At 40.7% G+C, this 10,841-nt stretch overlaps 1 non-coding gene across 1 annotated transcript; it reads right to left on the bottom strand.

Annotated features, from left to right (window-relative positions):
* Window positions 1–562: 562 nt before the first annotated feature.
* On the bottom strand, window positions 563–670 carry LOC148556230 (small nucleolar RNA R71). The gene has a single exon (XR_015887590.1). It is a non-coding gene; the product is annotated as a small nucleolar RNA R71 (small nucleolar RNA).
* Window positions 671–10,841: the final 10,171 nt, after the last annotated feature.

Raw genomic sequence — 10,841 nt, 5'->3', positions numbered from 1 at the left:
TATTATTTTCTGTTCCCTTCTTTTTCATATGAGCAGGAGCAAGGACAAGAACATTCTTGTTGAAGCAGACCCTGAATCTGAAAGGACTCTGAAGAGGAAACTAAGAGAAGCTAAATTACAACAATCCAAAGACAACCTTACAGAAATTTTTGAAAAGGAAGAGGAGATGGCAGCCGAAAATAATAATAATGCAAGGAAGATGCTTGGTGACTTTACTGCACCAAATTCCAATTTACATGGAAGAAGCATCTCCATCCCTACCATTGGAGCAAACAATTTTGAGCTTAAGCCTCAACTAGTTTCTCTGATGCAACAAAACTGCAAGTTTCATGGACTTCCATCTGAAGATCCTTTTCAGTTCCTAACTGAATTCTTGCAGATATGTGATACTGTTAAGACTAATGGAGTAGATTCTGAAGTCTACAGGCTCATGATTTTCCCGTTTGCTGTGAGAGACAGAGCTAGAATATGGTTAGATTCTCAACCTAAAGATAGCCTGAACTCTTGGGATAAGCTGGTCACGGCTTTCTTAGCCAAGTTCTTTCCTCCTCAAAAGCTTAGTAAGCTTAGAGTGGATGTTCAAACCTTCAGACAGAAAGAAGGTGAATCCCTCTATGAAGCTTGGGAGAGATATAAGCAACTGACCAAAAAGTGTCCTTCTGACATGCTTTCAGAATGGACCATTCTGGATATATTCTATGATGGTCTGTCTGAATTAGCTAAGATGTCATTGGATACTTCTACAAGTGGATCCATTCACCTAAAGAAAATGCCTGCAGAAGCTCAAGAACTCATTGACATGGTTGCTAATAACCAGTTCATGTACACTTCTGAGAGGAATCCTGTGAGTAATGGGACGCCTCAGAAGAACGGAGTTCTTGAAATTGATACTCTGAATGCCATATTGGCTCAGAACAAACTATTGACTCAGTAGGTCAATATGATTTCTCAGAGTCTGAATGGAATGCAAGCTGCATCCAACAATACTCATGAGGCATCTTCTAAAGAAGAAGCTTATGATCCTAAGAACCCTGCAATAGCAGAGGTAAATTATATGGGTGAACCCTATGGAAACACCTATAATCCCTCATGAAGAAATCACCCAAATCTCTCATGGAAGGATCAACAAAAGCCTTAACAAGTCTTTAATAATGATGGAAGAAACAGGTTTAGCAATAGCAAGCCTTTTCCATCATCCACTCAGCAAAAGATAGAGAGTTCTGAGCAAAATCCATCTAGCTTGGCAAATATAGTCTCTGATCTATCTAAGGACACTCTAAGTTTCATGAATGAAACAAGGTCCTCCATCAAAAATTTGGAGGCACTAGTGGGCCAGCTGAGTAAGAAGATCACTGAAACCCCTTCTAGTACTCTCCCAAGCAATACAGAAGAGAATCCAAAGAGAGATTGCAAGGCCATTGATATAACCATTATGGCCGAATCCAAGGAGGAAGGGGAGGACGTGAATCCCAAGGAGGAAGACCTCCTGGGATGTCCAGTGATCAACAAGGAGTTTCCCTTTGAGGAACCAAAGGAATCTGAGGCTCATTTAGAGACCATAGAGATTCCATTGAACCTCCTTATGCCCTTCATGAGCTCTGATGAGTATTCTTTTTCTGAGAGAATGAGGATATTACTAAAGAGCAAGTTGCCAAGTACCTTGGTGCAATCATGAAGCTGAATGCCAAACTATTTGGTAATGAGACTTGGGAAGATGAACCTCCCTTGCTCATCAATGAACTGAGTGATCTGGATCAACTGACATTGCCTCAGAAGAAACAGGATCCTGGAAAGTTCCTAATACCTTGTACCATAGGCACCATGACTTTTGAGAAGGCTCTATGTGACCTGGGGTCAGGAATAAACCTCATGCCACTCTCTGTAATGGAAAAACTGGGAATCTTTAAGGTACAAGCTGCTAGAATCTCATTAGAGATGGCAGACAATTCCAGAAAATAGGCTTATGGACAAGTAGAGGACATGTTAGTAAAGGTTGAAGGCCTTTACATCCCTGCTGATTTCATAATCCTAGATACTGGGAAGGATGAGGATGAATCCATCATCCTTGGAAGACCATTCCTAGCCACAGCAAGAGTTGTGATTGATGTGGACAGAGGAGAATTGATCCTTCAACTAAATGAGGACAACCTTGTGTTTAAAACTCAAGGATCTCTCTCTACAACCATGGAGAGGAAGCATGAAAAGCTTCTCTCACTACAGAGTCAACCAGAGCCCCCACAGTCAAACTCTAAGTTTGGTGTTGGAAGGCCACAACCAAACTCTAAGTTTGGTGTTGAACTCCCATATCCAAACTCTAAGTTTGGTGTTGGAAAGTCTCAACAATGCTCTGAACATCTGTGAGGCTCCATGAGAGCCCAATGTCAAGCTGTTGACATTAAAGAAGCGCTTATTGGGAGGCAACCCAATTTTTATTTATCTAATTTTATTTTCATTCTTATTGCTCTTTCATGTTTTCTTAGGTTCATGATCATGTGGAGTCACAAACTAAATATAAAAATTAAAAACAGAATCAAAAACAGCAGAAGAAAAATCACACCCTGGAGGAAGGACTTACTGGCGTTTAAACGCCAGTAAGGAGCATCTGGCTGGCGTTCAATGCCAGAGCAGAGCATGGATCTGGCGTTGAACGCCAGAAACAAGCAACATCCTGGCGTTCAGACGCCAGGAATGCACCCTGAGGAAAGCTGGTGCTGAACGCCAGAAACAAGCATAGAACTGGCGTTCAACGCCAGAAACATGCTGCATCTGGGCGTTGAACGCCCAGAACAAGCATCAATTCGGCGTTTAAATGCCATAATTGCATGCAAAGGCATTTTACATGCCTAATTGGTGCAAGGATGTAAATCCTTGACACCTCAGGATCTGTGGACCCCACAGGATCATCTCAGGATCTGTAGACTCCACAGGATCTCCACCTACCCCCACTCATACTCTCCCCTCTTCTTATTCATCCTCTCTTCCCAATAAACACCTTTCCCCAAAACCCTTCACCAATCACCTCAATCTCTCTCTTCCCTATTACCCATTCACCACTCACATCCATCTACTCTTCCCCATAAACCTACCTCATAAACCCCACCTACCTTCAAAAGTCAAAATCACTTTCCCACCCAAACCCACCCCATATGGCCGAACTTTAACCCCTCTCCCTCCACTATATAAACATCTCCATTCTTCTTCATTCTCATACAACACAACCCTCTCATCCCCTTCTTGGCTGAAACACACCCTCTCTCCCTCTCTTTCATATCTTCTTCTTCTTCTTCTTTTCTTTCTTCTCTTGCTCGAGGGCTAGCAATATTCTAAGTTTGGTGTGGTAAAAGCATAAGCTTTTTGTTTTTCCATTACCATCGATGGCACCTAAGACCGGAGAATCCTCTCGAAAAGGGAAAGGGAAGACAAAAGCTTCCACCTCCGAGTCATGGGAGACGGAAAGATTCATCTCCAAAGCCCATCAAGACCACTTCTATGATGTTGTGGCCAAGAAGAAGGTGATCCCCGAGGTCCCTTTCAAACTCAAGAAAAATGAGTATCCGGAGATCCGACATGAGATCCAAAGAAGAGGTTGGGATGTTCTAACAAACCCCATCCAACAAGTCGGAATTCTAATGGTTTAAGAGTTCTATGCTAATGCATGGATCACTAGGAACCATGATCGAAGTAAGAACCCGAACCCAAAGAATTATCTCACCATGGTTCGGGGGAAATACTTAGATTTTAGTCCAGAAAATGTGAGGTTGGCATTCAACTTGCCAATGATGGAAGAGAACGCACGCCCCTACACGAGAAGAGTCAACTTTGATCAAAGGTTAGACCAAGTCTTCATGGACATATGTGTGGAAGGAGCTCAATGAAAGATTGACTCAAAAGGCAAACCGGTTCAACTGAGAAGACTGGACCTTAAGCCTATAGCTAGAGGATGGTTGGAGTTCATTCAATGCTCAATCATTCCCACTAGTAACCGGTCTGAAGTTACAATAGACCGGGCCATCATGATCCATAGCATCATGATTGGGGAGGAAGTGGAGGTTCATGAGATTATACCTCAAGAACTCTACAAGGTGGCTGACAAGTCCTCCACTATGGCAAGGTTAGCCTTTCCTCACCTCATTTGCCATCTATGCAATTCGGCTGGGATTGACATAGAGGGAGATATCCTCATTGATGAGGACAAGCCCATCACTAAGAAAAGGATGGATCCAACAAGGGAGCCTATTCATGGATCTCAAGGGACGCATGAAGAAGCTCATCACCAAGAAATCCCTGAGATGCCTCAAGGGATGCACTTTTCTCCACATAATTTTTGGGAGCAAATCAACACCTCCCTAGGAGAACTAAGTTCCAACATGAGACAACTAAGGGTGGAACATCAAGATCACTCCATCATCCTCCATGAAATTAGAGAAGATCAAAGAGCAATGAGGGAGGAGCAACAAAAACAAGGAAGAGACATAGAAGAGCTCAAGGACATCATTGGTTCCTCAGGAAGGAAACGCCACCATCCTTAAGGTGGACCCGTTCCTTGTTCTTTAATTTTCTGTTTTTCGTTTTCTTTATGTTAAGTGCTTATCTATGTTTGTGTCTTATTACATGATCATTAGTATTTAGTAACTATGTCTTAAAGCTATGAATGTCCTATAAATCCATCACCTCTCTTAAATGAAAAATGTTTTTAAATTCAAAAGAACAAGAAGTACATGAGTTTCGAATTTATCCTTGAATTTAGTTTAATTATATTGATGTGGTGACAATACTTTTTGTTTTCTGAATGAATGCTTGAACAGCGCATATGTCTTTTGAAGTTGTTGTTTTAGAATGTTAAGTATGTTGGCTCTTGAAAGAATGATGACAAGGAGACATGTTATTTGATAATCTGAAAAATCATAAAAATGATTCTTGAAGCAAGAAAAAGCAGTGAATACAAAGCTTGCAGAAAAAAAAATGTGCGAAAAAAAAGAAAGAAAGAAAGAAAAAGAAAAAGCAAGCAGAAAAAGCCAATAGCCCTTAAAACCAAAAGGCAAGGGTAATAAAAAGGATCCAAGGCTTTGAGCATCAGTGGATAGGAGGGCTTAAAGGAATAAAATCCCGGCCTAAGCGGCTAAACCGAGCTGTCCCTAACCATGTGCTTGTGGCGTGAAGGTGTCAAGTGAAAACTTGAGACTGAGTGGTTAAAGTCAAGGTCCAAAGCAAAAACAGAGTGTGCTTAAGAATCCTGGACACCTCTAATTAGGGACTTTAGCAAAGCTGAGTCACAATCTGAAAAGGTTCACCCAGTTATGTGTCTGTGGCATTTATGTATCCGGTGGTAATACTAGAAAACAAAGTGCTTAGGGCCACGGCCAAGACTCATAAAGTATTCACCCAGTTATGTGTCTGTGGCATTTATGTATCCGGTGGTAATACTAGAAAATAAAGTGCTTAGGGCCACGGCCAAGACTCATAAAGTAGCTGTGTTCAAGAATCAACATACTGAACTAGGAGAATCAATAACACCATCTGAACTCTGAGTTCCTATAGATGCCAATCATTCTGAACTTCAATGGATAAAGTGAGATGCCAAAACTATTCAAGAGGAAAAAAGCTACCAGTCCCGCTCATCTGATTGGAGCTATGTTTCATTGATAGTTTGGAATTTATAGTATATTCTCTTCTTTTTATCCTATTTGATTTTCAGTTGCTTGGGGACAAGCAACAATTTAAGTTTGGTGTTGTGATGAGCGGATAATTTATACGCTTTTTGGCATTGTTTTTAGTATGTTTTTAGTAGGATCTAGTTACTTTTAGGGATGTTTTTATTAGTTTTTATGTTAAATTCACATTTCTAGACTTTACTATGAGTTTGTGTGTTTTTTTGTGATTTCAGGTATTTTCTGGCTGAAATTGAGGGACTTGAGCAAAAATCAGATTCAGAGGTTGAAGAAGGACTGCTGATGTTGTTGGATTCTGACCTCCCTGCACTCAAAGTGGATTTTCTGCAGCTACAGAACTCCAAATGGCGCGCTCTTAATGGCGTTGGAATGTAGACATCCAGGGCTTTCCAGAAATATATAATAGTCCAAACTTTGCATGAGTTTAGACGACGCAAAAGGGCGTTGAACGCCAGTTCTATGCTGCAGTCTGGAGTTAAACGCCAGAAACACGTCACAAACCACAGTTGAACGCCAAAAACACGTTACAACTTGGCGTTCAACTCCAAAAGAAGCCTCTGCACGTGTAAACTTCAAGCTCAGCCCAAGCACACACCAAGTGGGCCCCGGAAGTGGATTTATGCATCAATTACTTACTTCTGTAAACCCTAGTAGCTAGTTTAGTATAAATAGGACTTTTTACTATTGTATTGAGAGAGGAGATAATCTTTTGATCATCTTTTGATCCTTTGATCACGTTTGGGGGCTGGCCATTCGGCCATGCCTGAACCTTCATCACTTATGTATTTTCAACGGTAGATTTTCTGCACTCCATAGATTAAAGTGTGGAGCTCTGATGTTCCTCATGTTTTAATGCAAAGTACTACTGTTTTTCTATTCAATTTAACTTATTCCACTTCTAAGATATCCATTCGCACCCAAGAACATGATGAATGTGATGATTATGTGACGCTCATCATCATTCTCACTTATGAACGCGTGCCTGACAAACACTTCCGTTCTACATGCAAACAATCTAGAATGAGTATCTCTTAGATATCTAATACAGAGAACCGAGTCCGAGATGTTAGAATCTTCATGGTATAAGGTAGAACCCATGGATGGCCATTCCTGAGATCCGGAAAGTCTAAACCTTGTTTGTGGTGTTCCGAGTAGGATCTGGGAAGGGATGGCTGTGACGAACTTCAAACTCGCGAGTGCTGGGCGTAGTGACAGACGCAAAAGGAGCGTGAATCCTATTCCAGTATGATCGAGAACCTCCAGATGATTAGCCGTGTCGTGACAGAGCATTTGGACCTTTTTCACAGAGAGGATGGGATGTAGCCATTGACAACGGTGATGCCTTATAGAAAGCTTGCCATGGAAAGGAGTAGGAAGGATTGGATGAAGACAGCAGGAAAGCAGAGGTTCAGAGGAACGAAAGCATCTCTAGACGTTTATCTGAAATTCTCACCAATGATTTACATAGGTATTTCTATCTTTATTTTCTGTTTATTTATTATTGTTATTCGAAAACTCCATAACCATTTGATATCCGCCTAACTGAGATTTACAAGATGACCATAGCTTGCTTCATACCAACAATCTCCGTAGGATCGACCCTTACTCACGTAAGATTTTATTACTTGGACGACCCAGTGCACTTGCTGGTTAGTTGTATCGAAGTTGTGAATGAAAAACGATTTATTAAAGACGTGCGTACTGAGTTTTTGGCACCGTTGCCTGAGATCACAATTTCGTGCACCAGTAAGCTCAGTGAAACAAAGGCCTCAATCATATAAGTGCATGCATACATCAAACCATGGAAATATAGAATCAAGCAAAACAAAGATCACAATTTTAGAGAGAAAAACACACACCAAAAATAAAATATTGGTTGATAAAATGCAACCAATCAAATAGGCTTAAAATCTCACAGGTTTTGTGTGTTCGAGCTCTTAACCATGTTCCAAAATAAAATCTCTTCAAACAAGTTTAACAAAAAGTTTAATTCAAATTAGTGAAATGCTATAAAAAGTTTCTTGAAAAAGAAAATATTACTTCAACCAAGTGGTAAGATATGCACAAAATCAAACAAATATGCAAATGCAACAACTCATTTAACAAAGAAAATTTAAACATTGGTGTTGAGAAGGAAATAACTAACCCATGGAGATCAGTATCGGCCTCCCCACACTTAAAGATTGCACCGTCCTCGTTGCATGCTAAGATGTACAAGTGGACGGGTGGCTCCGCAGCTAGTGCTATTTTTGTTCCTTTCCTTGCCGGTGGTTTGGGAGTAGCTTTCTCTTTACCCTTCTTGGTCGCCATCCTAAAAAGGGAAAAAGTAAGTAACTTTAAAACTTAAGGGTTAGAGCAAGGAAGGGGATGGTATAAGTGATAATCAATGCACGGTAAAGAGGGATGTCGTTAACACATGGTCATGACTACATGTGAAAAGTTCATTAATGGAAATATAGCAAGTGCATATGATGGCAAGTAGATGAAAGATGTTTATTGGCATGCTGGCAAAGGCATGAGTAGCATAGATCAAGTATTAAATGCCTATTTAGATTATCAAATCTGTCAAACTAACAATCTGTTTGTATTAACAATTATATTTAATCAATAAAATATAAAAAGGGTTTTTTGTGAAAAACAGGCATTTAGAATAGTAGAATAAAATAATGCACAATGCCATACAGGCTTTTTCACAAACACATAGCATGCATGGTAAATATGTTATTGAAAGTATTAATTTGAACATGCAAGTAACCCTTTAAGAAGTAATATTAATTGTCAAACAATTCCACAAGCAAAATATAGAAGTAAATAATCACCCAATTAAATTTCTAACACCAATTAAAGGAATAAAAAGAAAAGAAAAGAAAGAAAAAGAAGATATAGATAAAGAAAGTGAAAAGAAACAGAAGAAGAAAACATTAATAAAAATAATAAAGGGAAAAGTAAAAATAAAGAGAGAAAGAAAACAACCTTGATAATGGATGGGAAAAATAAGGGATGAGAAAGTAAAAAGTGAGAAAGAATAAAGAGGGAAGAAGAAAGAAGAAAGAAATAAGAAGGGAAAGAAAAGATTTGGATTTGGGGAAGAAAAGATAAGATATTTGGCTGATCTGGATAAGTTGTGCGTCGCATGTGACGTGGACGTGTGGGTCACGCGATCGCGTGGTGTGTGATATTTTTTAGGTGACGTGGATGCGTGGGTCACGCGATAGCGTGGCCTGATTTGTGCTATTGGCGTGAGTGCAGCCTTGCGTTCGCACAACTCTCTGTTTGGAATGCAATTTGCCAAAAGTATGGGTGACGCGATCACGTGAATGGCCTCAATCTGTAAAACGACGCGGCCGCGTAGGTCACGCGGTCGCGTGGTAGGGCTAGTGCTTCCAGCACCATTCCAGCCCAACTCCACCAAAACTCTCTGCCATACACCCATTTACGTCGATTTTGTAGGGCCACGCATTCGCGTGGGAGGCTCTTTTTCAGAATGACGCGGACGTGTCATTGACGCGGTTGCGTGGGCATGTTTGTGCCTAAGGTACGCCTCTAGCCACGCTTTCGGGTGACTTTCTATTCAATTCTCTTTTCTTCAGAACGCACCTAAGATGCGGACGCGTCGCGTGTGCGTTTTTTTTTTTTTATATGCAGAATGCAAATGCAAATGCATGCCATATGCAGAGATTATGAGAAGAGTCATTAACAAAAATAAAAATAGAATAAAGTAAAATAAAATTATGACTGAAACGGAACAATCATACCATGGTGGGTTGTCGCCCACCTAGCACTTTTAGTTAAAGTCCTTAAGTTGGACATTTGATGAGCTCCCTGTTATAGTGGCTTGTGCTTGAACTCATCCAGGAATCCCCACCAGTGTTTGTAATTCCAATATCCTCCGAGATCCCACACTAGTTGCATAAATCCTTCAAGCAAGTTAAAGCAAGTGACAAGGCCCCACGAGTGTTGATTGCCAAAATGAATTTCGGGGTCCCAAATCTTGCTTTTGCACCCGTCTTCTTGTTGATCATCATTTTTCCATTTGGGTGGTGAACAGTCGGAATTCTTACCGAGACATCCAAACAGTTTCCTAGACCCATTCAATTGAGAATTATACCAACCCTTATACTTTAATTTGGAGCATGCAATTATATTGAACCTTGCATGACAATTCTTACCACTAACCATCTCCCTCTTACTATTATAGCCACAAAGAGCTCTAAGTTGCCCATCCGTCTCAAGCAAAGCATATTCAAGTGAGCTAATTAAGCTTAGAGATGAGAGATTTACCCACTTGAATGAAGGGATGGATGGTGATGGCTTTGGAGAGGTCTCCAACAACCTTGGCAAGGTGATTTCTAGCTCCATTCCCTTGAGATCTTCCTTGACAACTTTCACCTCCTTGCAAGCTTCTTCAATTTCAACCTCTTCCTCTTGGTAGCCTTCTTCCAATTCGATCTCTTCTTCATTGTTTACCAAGGGCATGGGAGGTTGTGCTTCTTCTTCTTTAATCTCCATGTCAAGTCCAATGGAAGAGGATTCAAATGTAAATAAGAATTCATCAGTGATTGAATCCATCTCTTGATCATCCCCTTCAAAGTCTTCAACCATGATATGCCTTGGAGGTTGTACACCCTCATCAACAACAAATTTAAACCCCTTAGAAGGGGCTTTATGACTGGGCTTTCCCATGGACGTTCCGTATCTCCTAAGTCTTCGACCACTTTTTCCTCTTTAGTAATTCCAGGTTCCTCCAGTTGTTCTAGTACAAAATCAAACTCCTCCTTGATGTCTTCCACTCCATGACAATTTTTCTCAAGTGTCTCTACTATCTCTATCTTTTGGGTCTCCTCTTGCTTCTCTTGAAATATGGCTGCGTGAAGCCGATCCATTGTGTCCCTAAGACGATCCATTCTCTTTTGCTCCATGTCAATAGCATAGTTGGTATCATCTTGCTCTTGGATTGGTGGGCATGGATGTTCTTCCATAGAGGGTGGTGGTGCACCAGAGCTTGAGGGCTGAGTATTCGAGGTAGAAGATTGGTCCATGCGAGATATAAGAGCTTGAACAGAAGATGTGAGACTAGTGATAGAAGCAAGTGTGGTATGAAGCTCTGTTTTCCCTTGGTGAATAACACCAAGGGTGTTGTCATCCAGTGGAGGTTGGGGTGGATAAGGGTTA

Source organism: Arachis ipaensis, chromosome B6, assembly GCF_059453495.1.
Source record: "Arachis ipaensis isolate K30076 ecotype BB chromosome B6, ASM5945349v1, whole genome shotgun sequence".
Taxonomy (NCBI): Eukaryota; Viridiplantae; Streptophyta; class Magnoliopsida; order Fabales; family Fabaceae; genus Arachis; species Arachis ipaensis.
This window is presented reverse-complemented; position numbering and strand designations above follow the sequence as displayed.